The following is a 13,878-nucleotide window of genomic DNA, read 5'->3' as shown; positions in this document are numbered from 1 at the left end:
TGCAACAGTCCTAGAGACAATTATAGATAGAATAAGAAAGATGAAATGTGTAAATAGAAGACTGCTCAGTATTAAACAATTTTGATACACTAAGGCTGACATTTCTCAGAACTACTTACAATGTTACTCAAATTTACATCACAATAAAGGTTCAAAATTTGGTTTGTCTAAGAAGGTGGAATTATATTTTTATAGGTGTTTTTTGGTATTAATTTCCATTGTACCAAGCACTTTAGAGGAAAAACTGCATGTGCTATGAAATTGTTTGAAGTGTGTCTCAAGATACTTACAGTGCATAGGACACTTTTGTTTAAATGAATCACAGAGCAAAACCAATGCAGTTCAAGTCTGAAAATCATTTACATCTAAATAGCTGTCTACCAGTTCCCCCATATAAATTACTTTTGTTTGCAAATAAACATTATTACGTTCACAGATTGTTTAGGACTAAAGAAACAGTGCTAGATTTAACTTCTTTTTATTGCAGTCTCTGGTTAACATGATGAATTAAATGTGTGATGGTATGGACTTCTTTAGCATCCAGAAGAAACAAAAGCAGTTTTCATCTGTGTTACTTAGAAGAGCCTTGTTACCATATTTTCTCCCACTTTTTATTGTACTATTTCTTGCAGTGCTTTTGAGTTAAGGAAATGGCATTATTTTCATTTCGTGTATGATAAGTTAAAAAAAATTTGCTAAATTCACAGGTTTGCAGCGTGATGGCCCCAATTCCACAAGTAATTGAATAATACAGAGGTCTAAAAGCCCACTTGAAATACTATTCACACAGTGACTTGGGTGTCAAGGTCCTTATATGGTAATTAGGAAAGGCTTTTGCGCCTGAGTTGGTCTCCATGGCACGTGGGCCAACCTACAAGAAGCCTGTACCTTCAGCTTTGCTCTTCAGGGACAAAGACCATGCTGTGAAACTGGAACATAGCAACTGAAACCCTTTACTGTGCCCAAATCACTAGCTTCTCTTGATGGTCTCAGTCAAGAGCTCTAAAAAAATTGTTTTTCTGAGGTATAGGAGATGCCACAGAATAACATGGTTCATTGCAGCTTTTACTTCAGTGGACACAGGCATCTCCGACGTCCTGCATCATGTCTGTCAGCAACGTGGGCTCTCTGGGCACTGAATCTAGCTCTAGTTGTCTTGTTTCCACTTATATGTGGTGACAGAAGAAGGTAGGGCATTTCATTACAATGTGAATGTTGCTCATACATACGTAGCTAATGTCACTTGAGACTCCCTGGGTTATTTAGGGTTTTCTTGGGTCTGACAGATATAACACAGGTTCTATTGTGCCTATCTTGAGGCAGCTGAGGCAAGGCCCATATTGGTACAGGGTGCTTGCATGTGAGCAAAGGATGTGTATGCTATACCCATGCAAAAGAGTAGAACCTTTAAAAGTAGCTTGTTCTTACTTATTTTCATTAATTATGAAGGGAGTTAGATTTCTAGATAAGATTTAGCTGCCTGAAACTGAGAGCAATCCCACCCTAGGTATGAGAGGTTTTATTGCAGAGTTAGGTTGAAAGTAACAATTTTTTTAAAAATGTCAGATAACTCCTGCTGCAAGTGCTTCCTGTTCTGGGAATACTGAAGCACATAGATGTTTTGTAAGTCAATCTCAGTATGTAGCACAATGAAAAAACAAAGTGTTTAAAATTAACAAAAACCTGATGAAACTTACTGGTAAGCAATATATGTAATATTGTTATGTCATTAACTGTGATGCGCTTTTAGATGTAATATGAACCTTTGTTACATATATTTTTTTTTTCTTTTTATATATTAAAACAACAGGGTTATAAAACATGACTAAATCTGTAATAATGTATGCAGCACTAAAGAAACACTTAAATACTTATTAATATGCAAAATACTTCAATAATTTAAATGTTCTGTGGGATTAATGACAGGGCTAGAATAATTTTTCTGGTCTTAATGTAACATTTAAAAACCTCATAGTCTCAGAACAAGGAAGGAAGGAAAAACACCTTTCAGTTTAGCACTTCATCTGAACAATGGGTCCAATACTTTACAGCATAATGAAATTACACTATTGACTAATAAAATCTGAAATTATCAAAGAGAATGGAGAGGCACTCTCAATACTGTTACAACCCTTGACTTCCAGAAACATTCTCACTTAAATGTACATGTGTTGGTTTGAAAAATATTCCCACGTGTGGAAGTACCTCCAGTTTTTGTACAGTTTATGTGAGAAGTAGCCACTGTGTCTTTGAGTATATTCTTTTCAAGTGAATTTTGATATTACTAAAGTGTTGGATTTGTATTTACCATTAATAGGCCCGAGGAACAATAGTGAAAAAGCTCCATATAGCTCTAACCATGTAGTTCAAGTTTCATTTGAGAACCAAAGCAGAAGGGTAGGAATCCTGGGTATCTTTCTTGTCTCAGCCAAGCAGCACGTCACTGATGCTGCTACCTACCTGTCAGCTCACAGAAACAAGTACTTACACTCACTCACCTTTGTCTACTAGGTTAATTTCATGTAGCAAGTGGACAAATAGTAATGATGGGAAGGGAAGAGAAGGGTAGGGAAGGGAAGGGAAATTTAATCCCTCTAGGAAATGCTTGAAAACTATTTTAATTAATCCTAGAGGACCACTACTTAAACAAGGGGTGTTACTATTTTCCAAAGAAAGGGATGTAGCTTCTATTCTGTTTACTCCAGAGGACTGTCAAATTAAGTGCCATGGTCTTCTCATATTATGAAAAGGAGGCAAACAAAAGTAGAAAACAGCTCTACAGCAGCTAGGTCAGGGAACAGTTACACTGGAGCTGGAGAACAGGCATGTCAGGTTCACCCTTTTGGCAAGTAAGCTTTAACAGGATTAATGGAAACAGCAAGTTGCCTCTGGTGAGTCACACTGAACCAGTATTTAAGAAGCAACATTCATTGTCTGTCTCATACAAATTTCTGCAGCAATTATGTCCGGACAGAAGTGCAGCCATACTCCCTGTTATGCCAATAATGGACACATCCCCATTTGTGAATGGAGGCCACTGTCTGTCAAAAGACTATTGGATGGTCTGTGAGAGAAGTACAAAAAACTATTCCAGCTAGGATTCACATTCATATGGCTCTGCCAGCTTGGAGTTATTCTTCATATTGTGCCAAACACAGGATAAAATGCAAGTCAGAAAGGAGGGATAGCTTATCTCTTGCTATAGACCGTATGGATGTGAGAATACAGGTTTTGTGGCTGTGCATGCTGGTCATTTTGACCCCATACTTCTCAGCAAGTGTTTTCTTATTATATTCACAACAGTATATTCACACAGTATATTCACAACACACAGACATAGCCTGTTATCCACTGAGAATATCTTCCTGGAAAAATGTGATGGTTAGTTATTCAATGGGAGGGGAGACTCTATGCAGGGATTTGAGAAATGCACACTGTTTAATGCTGCAGGGACAGTATATAATTATTTTGTGGCAATAAGATCTTCAGCTTCATTTTGGTAAAAATGTAAGATCTTGATGGCATGAGTGAAGAACAGACAAGAGGGATGCTGCTGCATACCCATACACGAGGTTCTCAGCATATTTCTGCTAATGTTTTTGTAATACACAAACAATATTTCAATGAGATATTTAAAATACTGCATCATAACCTACTTTGTCTATATTCTTAGCAGTTATTTTAACACAAATAACTGTGACAGGAACACTTCAATGTGACTGTATAGCTCAGGGTAGTCTTGATAGAAGAAAAAACATTTATGACAGCATTTAGCAGAGCACAATATGAAATGATTGATGATGGAACTTCAAAATGACAATAGGAAAGTGACAGAAACTGTGAAGCTGTTCCTCTGAGGTCTCATATGTACTTAGGTATGCTGTATAATATGCAGCACTTCACCCTACTGGAGTGTTCCTCATGCGGAAGAGCTCATTACAAGTCCAGTAGTAGTAACGTCAAAAGCACAAGGCTGTGAATTTTCTTCAGAATATGGGTATTTCCTGTTCCACATCATCTCATTTTCCTTCTTGTTTTGATCCTCAATCTGTGTAGAAAAAGCTTGAGATCATTTAGAACATAACTGGAAAATAAGTTGGGACACTTCATTCCTGTGTTACAGGGAACTGACTAGGACTTTTCGAGACCACTGTGCCATATACTTCTTTATATAGGTACCTTTGGGTATTAAACTGCTGCATGTTGTGGTGAAATCTAGAAATATTTGAGCTGATTTTTTTTCAGATGGCTTGAACTGAAGAAAGAGTTCTTTAGCCCAGAGCTCCCTTCACAGTGAGTGATCTCATGTACCACTCCATGCTAGCAGAGCAAAAACTCTCTTTGTACTTGGGCTAATGCAAGACATCCACACTGTGATACTGCAGGTGCAGAGTGTGTCAGTATAATATAGCAGATACTGTATTTTTTTCCCTTAGTCCTGGAAAGAACAGGGAAATCCCCACATCTAGCTCTGCTCCTTGTAGCTGCACTGTTGCTTACATATCTTTCTTATGCTATTTTTGTTCTGTGTTCCTCAGTGTTCCATGTTTCTGATGTTTAAGGGATAGCATAGGTGGGATTAATCTTCCTTAATTGTAAATGTTTATGACTGGGCTAGACTCCATTAGACTCCCTTTATAAATGGTGAAAAATAGTCTAAGTGTAGTTTATATGATTCCAATTTCAGAGGTCTACTTCAAAAAAAGATTATTTGTGTTCCAGAACTGTCTGTGCCTCTCCATCAGCTGTAAAGAGAATTTAGATTAGTAAGTCCAGTGACAGAGTCAATAATATTTATACCTATAATTGGACAGATGAACTTCATTTTGTGTTGTGATTTTTTTTTTCCTTTAAGATTTGATTTGACTGGGATCTTGCAATGTAGAAATAGTGATTTTTTTTCCTGGATAGGTAACTGCAACACATTGCTTGGAAGGGTCCTTTCTTTTCCTGTTCTTACAGATCTCCTCTCACACATGTAAAAAGTTATGGTGTTTCAATTTTTGATGCGGGAGGGCTGAAGTGATAATAATACCTGTGGGACTATAGAATAGGGAGCCAAAGTGAATATGTAGATTACCTCCCAGAATTATCAATGTCTTATATACGCAACATGTATAAACCTGCAGGCCCTGCTTTCTGCCTGTGGTGCATTGCTGTCTTTACCTGGTACAGGGCAGTGTGAGAGAAATGCACACCCAGTTGCCTACATAGTGCTGCAGCAAGCAGCAGTCTCCTGTCCTGCATGGAGACATGGAAGGCATACAGCACTTCACAGATCACCCAAGTGCCTACTGCCTATAGATTGAGTTCTTCCTGGCTTTTGCTTTTCTGGGAGTGTTGTCTTGTGTAAGCACTGGAATGCACTGTGTGACTGAGCTGCATTTCAGCATCTTAAATAGACTCAGTGTAGATGAACCCATGCTGTGAATTAAACTCCCCTTAGGACATATTCTACTCCAGCCTATTTGTGCAGAAGCCACCATTCACTGCCTCACCTGAGACACAGGGCCATGTGATGATGTCCTACTGCCAAAAACCTTCCTCCCTGATATTTCCAGTACCTCTGCAGTGAACTGTGTAAACCAACCCCTTCCTAGAATCAGCTGCAAAGCAGATGGCACTGTGATCTAATTTGCACAAAGCTAAGTGTGGCTGTTTCAGTAGGTTTATCCACAAATGTGTGTAGTTAATACTTGTACTGGAACCGTCTTCATATGGTCATCAGTTTCAATCTAACTTTGTTTCACACATGTAGAACTAGTGAGTTCAATGCCTCTATTAAGCAAATGTGTCTACACACACAACACAGGTACAGTGGCAACCTTTGAACCAAAGATATGTGCTAGAAATGTGCTCATTAATTCAATGCCTTAACCTCCTGCTAAGTTTTTATGTTCATCTACCCATACAGTCTCCCACTTGTGAATTGCTGGTATTGTACATGGTCAGAAGGGAAGGCACGTACAAGAACTTTGTAGAGAACCCATTTTTCCACCCTTTTGGATATAAATGCAACCACATTAGTTGCAAAACATAGGCAGATAGAGGTTATTTTATTTTTATTTGTATATGTAACATAAAAAGAGGTTAAAAAAAAATATCTGTTGTACACTAGTTGATGAAATGACTTTGGAAGATCTAGTACACCCTACATTACCGTAAGGGCTAGAAATTACACTAATTTTTTGTGAGAGATGTTGGGTTTTAGTTTGTTTTTTCATACACCGAAGTATCTTCCCACATTATTGACACAGTGAACCACACCTAGAACCTCTGTAACACTTAACTTGTTACTCATTCATGCATTTCAATGTTCAAGGTTAATACTTTTGCCTATTGCAGTCTGGATTTGTGTAGATGTAGCCTGTAGGTTGCCAATAAAAGCAGCTAGGGTTTTTCCTTTGTACAACACAATATAGAAATAGTATAATTTGCAAATTTACAAGGAGAAAATAAGACTGAGATGGTATCAGGTGCTTCTTTTAAGAAGCTGCATAATAAACATTACTCTTTAATTTGACAAAACTGGGGCAGCAGCATACATTAAAAATCCATATATGTTGATTAGAATGTGGGGGTTTTTTTGAGGTCATCTAGTTCAACTTCATGCTTGAAGGGGACTACCACCAATATTAGGCCAGGCTCTATCCAGCCAGGTCTTGAAAGTCTCTCTGGAGGAAGCTCCCACAGCTTTCCCAGACAACCCCTTTCCTGCAATACTGCAAAGTGAAAAAACTGTTCCGCATCTCCAACCTCGGCCCCCTAATGTGACCCCTGCTATGTTACAGCAATGCTGAGAGTGTGGCTTCAATGTCTTTGTTACTGTTTCAAGTAGTTGTAGTTTGCAAGTTGAACATCCCTTAGCCTCAGCTCTGTTTCCTCAGCTTCTCACAGTACATCTGCTCTGGGCCCCTGACCATCTTAGGAGCTGTCTAACAGGTTCCCTCTGGTTTCCCAGCATCTCCCTTGACCTTGTGGGTAAGGTGGACTTGCCAAACCCAGTGTATTTATCACTGCCCTATACTCACCAGTGCTGAGCAGGGGGCAATAATAGATTCCTTTGATCTGCGGAGTACAGCCATAGCACAGCCCATCATAGAGTTGCATGAGCTGTGATAAGAACACATTGTTACCCTGCATTCAGCCTGGCAATTGCTGCACTCCCCACCGGCTTCTCGTGTTGCTCCGCGGGCTGATTACCAACCTGTGTTGAAGCATGGGGTTTGTCTGCTCTCTTACTGAACTCCATGAGGTTTCTCCTCTCCCTGTTTAATCCTCAGCATAAGTGCTAGGAGTAGACCATGAGGTGGTTTATAGTTCACTGAATTTGAAGATACTCAGTTGTTAATTGTCCTGTCAATGTGTACTAATGACAGCATACATGTAGTATGAATCCTATGAGTGATTCTGAGATAGATTCTCTGCATAATCAATTAAGAAGCATTACAGCTCTCATTTATAGTTCAGTTAACATGGACAGTAGAAAGAAGGAGAGTCAATGGGAATTTTGCATTTAACTTTTATAGTTGTCATTGCTTTGAGTGGACAGTTCTATCAAAAAAAAATGGTCAAAGCATTTGACCTGATATTTACCAACTTTTCTCTAGTAGAAAATGCATGAGTATCTTTAAAACAACAGTATTTTTTAGTAAAAAATATTGGAAACAGAATGTCTTGGGCTTTGGGAGGTGCAAAATTTTGACTGAATATGAACTTTGTCAATTTGGTTTCTCCTCAGTTCTGTAGTGCCTTGACCTACAGTTAAAATGTATTAAAATCTCATATTTTCTGATAAAATCTAATCATTCATTAATGTATTTATGGTTGCTTTCACTGAGGATGCCTTATGGATGAACTGTCACAGCCGCCACTCCTGTGTGTTTTAAGGTCTTCTCCTTCATGTATTTTAGGTGACCATCACACTAAGCTCTAAAGGACTCAATGCTCAATGTTGTTTTCCCTCCTGGTCCTTACACATGCAGGACCATGGCACCAGGGGTGGCACAGGCTTCAGTGCCCTCACTGCTGTGACAGTACCTAACAGCAATGTTCTAACCTGACTTAAGCAGTGCTATTTAGGTATGGAGGGAAAAAAGTGGATGTTACATGTAAAAAATCCCACACAGGATAGCAAGAACTTCTTTGTTTACCTAAGAAGGGTTAAAGTTTGGTTTTTTCTTGATTTGCCTTATTTTTATCGTCTGGTGGACCTTTGACTCCTGCTTGACAACAGCAAGATAGCAGAAGACTAGCTGCACCTTATCAAGGGGTATCTTTTCAGCTCTGTCATGATCTGTGACACTGTTACTAAGACTTGCTCTATAAATATGGTCTATCTTCTGACAATCTAGAATCTAAAGACACTATAGGATGTAAAAATGTATGTCTATGATATGCATTGGTTGCCCAAAACTAGAGGATGTTGAAATTCCCATTGGCCCAGATTTTACTTTACATGAAAAATTCTTTTTTTAAGACCAGTTCTGTTACATTCTACAGGAATTTAAATTACAACAAAAATAAGAAAACATGCAAGCTAATAAATAAAAAGAAATCCTGGCACCCATTGCTGCATGTGAAGCTTTAGCATATATCAAGTATTTCACATTGCTAACACTGGTGCTTCCCATGTATAAACCAACTTTAAAAATGTGAGTTTTTTTAGCTATGGCTATTAAGTGACAGTGGTCTTCTAACATCAGTCAGTAGGAAAATGTCTATTCCATTTATTCCTTATTTTCTGGATAGCTCCCTGATGTTCAGCTTTGCTCATTTTCCATTTCAAAAACTGAGTTTACTTTAACTGAAACTGTCAAGCAGTAATTCAGTTCTTAACTAGATTTGTGGTGGTGAGACAGAGGGTAACATAGAAAGGCAGAACTTATTGGCACGATTCATCATCATACTTTATTGCGCAGTCAAGCCTAGCGGGCAGGAAATGTTATTAAATTGGAAGATGTGTCACAGCCTTCTGAATTTGGCAGGATGAGCACCTTAAACCTCTGGAAGGGCTGATGTGAATGAATTGCAAGAATATAGCTGGTGTTCCAGGCCAAGTTTTGCAAGGGAGAAGAGCTGGCATTGTGTTCACACTGTGACAATGGCATCTGTTAATGACTAATGTGTAGAAGGAAAATAGTCATGGCAACGATTATGCTTACTAGTTATCCTGGGGAGTGAGGCATAATCACATCTACTTGTTTACTGCATTTCTAGCACTGTTATAACAAATGTCAGCTGCTGTTAGGGAAGTCCATAATCTATGTTTATTTTTGAGTAGACAAGTCAGTACTAGTAATTGGGTTTTGTGAAATAAAATGTCTTTTGGGAAAACATACCTTATTGTTAGGAACATACAGAAAATATTACAAACTCAGATAAGAAAATATGTTGGAACATGAGAAATCTGGGAAGTTTCTGCATTGTCTGTGGCCCAGATGTCACCTCCAGTGTTTCTATGGACTGGAATCCTGAAATGAAGTAGGCATTTCACAGTCATAGTGGGTTGAGACTGACAATTCTGTGTTCATGAATGTACAGAGGCAGGAATTAAATTGCATTCAAAGAGCTAAATCAAGAAGACAGTCTTGTGAAAATACAGACTATAGTTTTACCAGGAAATTTCATTGTGTACTGAAAAAGTTGGGATTGGGAAAGTTTTGAAACCAAATTTGATTACAAGTTTTAAATTACAGATTCTTTGCATACAAGCAGTTTATGCAAAAGACACAGCTTATTTCTGGATTTCCGTTTGGATTCTGTAGGTTATTCTTCCCATTTTATGTTAGCCCCATGGATAAACTGCAATCTCAAATCTTTGAGTTCAGTGAGCTCATGCTCACTGTTGAAAATACTTTTGAGGACTCCTGAAATTCCTTTCAAGAATACCCTATTGGAAAGGTAACACACTATGCCTTTTCTCTTAAGCAAATTTTCAGATATCTATTTCTGTTTTCTTAAGACCTCAACTTCTATAAGAAAATACAACCACCAATACATGCACGCAATACTTGCATTTTCTGATAATGTGTATTTATTTGTATCCAGAAATACAAATGTTGGGATCAAAATACGAATATAAATAGTATTCTAGACGCACAACCCTACTCCTTAACACAAAGTAAACTGGAATGGATGTGATCAAGAAGGGAAAGTCATCTGTGAACTTGAGGAAATGAAGCACATGGGTGTTTGACTTTTCTGATTAAATCAGTCTGGGGGATCACTAGGATGGCTATCTAACTTAGAATGACATACTGGTGCTAGTGCTACCTGTATTATTCAAGGCACATTGGGCACATAATTGTACTTTCATTTCACTATGACATCACAAACTGCACTGCTAGCAACGAAATCACACACCCCTAAGAAAAACTTAGGAAGGAAAGATAATTAGAAATCTAAAATTTTGTCTGTGTTCTATAAGAAAGTTCAATTTGGCACATAGTTGGCAGTATTTATGTGATTCCTAAAACTGCACTCTAAAAAAAAATTCATGTGTTGTCATGGTGAGAAAAAATGTTTTGAGAGCAGTATACTGAGAGTTTAGAACAGGATTTTATGAGGGGTTTGATGGCAGCCTGTGATAGCCACAAACTGGTCTCAGATTCCCTCCAGGCTAGTGTTCCAACTTGTGACAGTCACAGGTTGGTCCATGATTTAAGGTCGGTATTGCATGTGAGGGTGGATAACAATAAAGTCACGGGACTCCTTAATGACTGCAAAAGAGAATATGGCAGACTGATACTGTAATCCCTCTGCACAAGGTTTCTGACTGTTGTTCAGTTGAACACTGTTTTGTGGAAGCTTATTCTGAATTTTTTTCCTTTGGAGCACCCTGTCTGGCAGAGGCATACATCCCTGGGTTGCTCGTGTAATACTGTCAGATGGAATTATTTTATCAGCTTTCCACGAGTTCAGTTGTCACTCTCATTTTAAGAATCCCAGGTGGTCTGTAAGCATGGGATGGATTCAATAGCATGATCTGTTCCATACTCATTTGTCAGTAGTTTTTTTAAAAATATGCCATCAATATTATTCACTTCATCCTTTTTATATTAATGTGCAATTTAGAAATTTTATCATTTACCTCTCTTAGTCCTCACTTTAAGTATGTAAATCACAAATCTCACTTTAAGTACTTAAGTTACAGATCCAGTCTACTTAAGTTTTGAAGCCAATCAATGGATAATCAAGCCCTCCAGAATATGATCCAATGGTCTTCCTATTTGCTTGTAAGAATATTTGAACTTAAACCCATGTTCTGGTCAATGGTCTTCATTAATGTGTAAGGTTTTGACTTAGATCTAGTGGTCTTTTCTTTGACACTTGTTCTCATAACACAGTCTCAGTAACAAGCCATCATCTGCTTCACTGTGGGTATCTCATTCATTGTATTTTAGCATATATTGGGTCAGGACAGCTTCATCTCTCCCAAACACTTTCACAGGCTGCAAGACATTAGGAGAATATTAAGTGCTGTATTAAACACTAAGGAGAGCACCTGGGTTCCCCTATAAAAGACTCTACAGGCTGTCTTAGGGCTCCAAGTAAAGTCACATGGGTGCTTTTATGACACCAAAGAGACTGTTGTGTCTTCTCTGACTAGTGCCATTCATTACCTAGATCAAGAATACCTGGCAAGTAACTGACTGTATCAGTGCCTTATTTGCCTGGTTCAGTCCTTGAGAAAGCCTACTCCTAGACATATGAATAAACATAACCACATCTTCTGCTTGTCCTTCATAAATAACAAATGATTAGAAGATCAAAATGCATATTTTGATAGAAAGTAGAGATGTCCAACTCTGATGCACTGAACTTCATAATGAATTTTCCTAGACTATATGTAAAATATATAGTATAAGAATAATGAAACCAGACTTTTTTTCAGTATGTAACTGTAAATTGAACTAATTTTGTGCTTGCCATTTGTATAGGTGGAGGGAGGAAGGATCTAAAATTAACTCAGAAAAACATCTAAAGGAAAAAGAATCTCACCTTTCAGCTGTAGAACTGCATTCCCAATGAATAGTCTGCTTTATTTCTTTTTTTAAATAGTCTTCTGGAAACTTATATGGATGAAGTAAACATCAGCCTTGAGTTTATGCTCTATATCTCTTGGTGGAACGAAGTTGCTGAGTGAAGAAGGAAAGATTCTTCTAAATTGCTGAAATCCTACTGCAGTTTTCCTAATATTTAGGAAATAAGAAACCTACAGACTGCTTAGAAAAATAAAGAAAAAGTAGGCAAATGCTCAGTCCGTAGGTTGAAGACGTTTAGAATATTGGCCACACACTGTGGTGCTCGAGAAGAACTTCGGTAAGGTCACTGTCCCTCTTTCTAACTCTCAGATGAGGAATAGTATATCCTTTAATATTAAGAAATGATAAAGGCACTGATGTGAGAGGCACAAAGATTTCACTGTGAGAAAGAAGAAGCAGACACCTTGAAAAAAAATCATCTGATTGTGTAGGCAGCTAAGATTATGGGATATGGCTTGCCTTTTCTTAGTGTATCATATCAAAACTGGGAAAGAGCAGTCAATGGGAAGAGTACAGTCTGTTATGGACAACCTTCACAGCTTTCAGTGGGTGCTTTGTTTTACAGCTTAGAAGGTAACACCAACCCTCCAGACTGTGAGGCTAATGAAATTTGTCTGTCTTAAAATATTGAGTCTCCCTTCCCACAAAGTCAGCAGCTCTAGAGTTCCCTTGCACCTGATTGCTTGGTGTGTGGGCAGGACCGTAATTTTTCTAGATGTATGGAAAAAATTGGTGTTAAAAGGAGGCAAACAATCTTCCTTTCATGGAATGACCAAGTAAGGTGAGCTGTGATAAATTCATGCAGCAACATGAGATGCTAGACACTGAGACACATTAAGGCTGCAGAAGTGTTTGAGATAGCTATCTGAGTTATTTGGCAGGATGCCTCGAGTTCCAAAAATATAATTTGCTATCAACTAAAGGCTCATGTGTCATTGCTGTTCCAGCTGATGAATGTGCAAACCTCCAGGTGGATGATTTGGAATTAGCTGTGAATTGATTTGAATAAAAGGACTGTGACAGATAAGAACTGCACAGCAATAAAAAATAATTTATTTCTCTTTTTTTAGCTTCACGACTCATCACCGTCTCCATGAAGACAATTCTGGGTATTGTAATTTTTATCATTTTTATTGGTATGCACAATATACCAATATACAGTTAAGAGTTGATTAAGTAGAACATTAGCATCTGAAAGAGAAGAAAGGTTACCAAAGTGCCTATGTTTTAAACTGCATCCGTATTTCTTGACTAGAAAGTTACATTAAAATTTCATGGTGTGTGGTGCACTTCAGTTCCACATTACTGCTGGACAGGGAGACAGCATAAACTGGCTACAAGTTTTTATACCCTTATTCTTGGGAGAATAAAAGATAGAGCTGTTAGAATGCTAGTAAAAGGGCCAGAAGAACTGTGAAGATTGAATTAAGCAGACCAGTATCTTTATACATTCTTAACTGCCTTGAAAATGCTGCCCTCAATGCAGGAAAATACTGTCCAACAACTTTTAATTGAAGGGGGAGAATAAGAGGATTGACTTTAGTTCCTACTGGGAAAAAAATCCTCACAATCTTTTCTGTAACTTCAACAAGGAAGGACTGTAATGTGAAGATACTTGGGTTTGTGATTTTACATATATATCCAAATGCGTTCATTTCACTGCTCATTTGTTTTTGCCTTCCTCCATTTCCTTCCTTGGAAGGATAAAAATAAGAAGTAAACAACAACAAAAAAAGTAGTTGAGTAAATGCAAGTCTTGAATACAAAATTATGCACTAAGAAAATGTTCTAAAATGCAGTTATTGCATTTCATATGGGACAGTGCAGAAAA

Source organism: Manacus vitellinus, unplaced genomic scaffold (genome assembly GCF_001715985.3).
Source record: "Manacus vitellinus isolate BGI_N305 unplaced genomic scaffold, ASM171598v3 scaffold_7_pilon, whole genome shotgun sequence".
NCBI lineage: Eukaryota > Metazoa > Chordata > Aves > Passeriformes > Pipridae > Manacus > Manacus vitellinus.
This window is presented reverse-complemented; position numbering follows the sequence as displayed.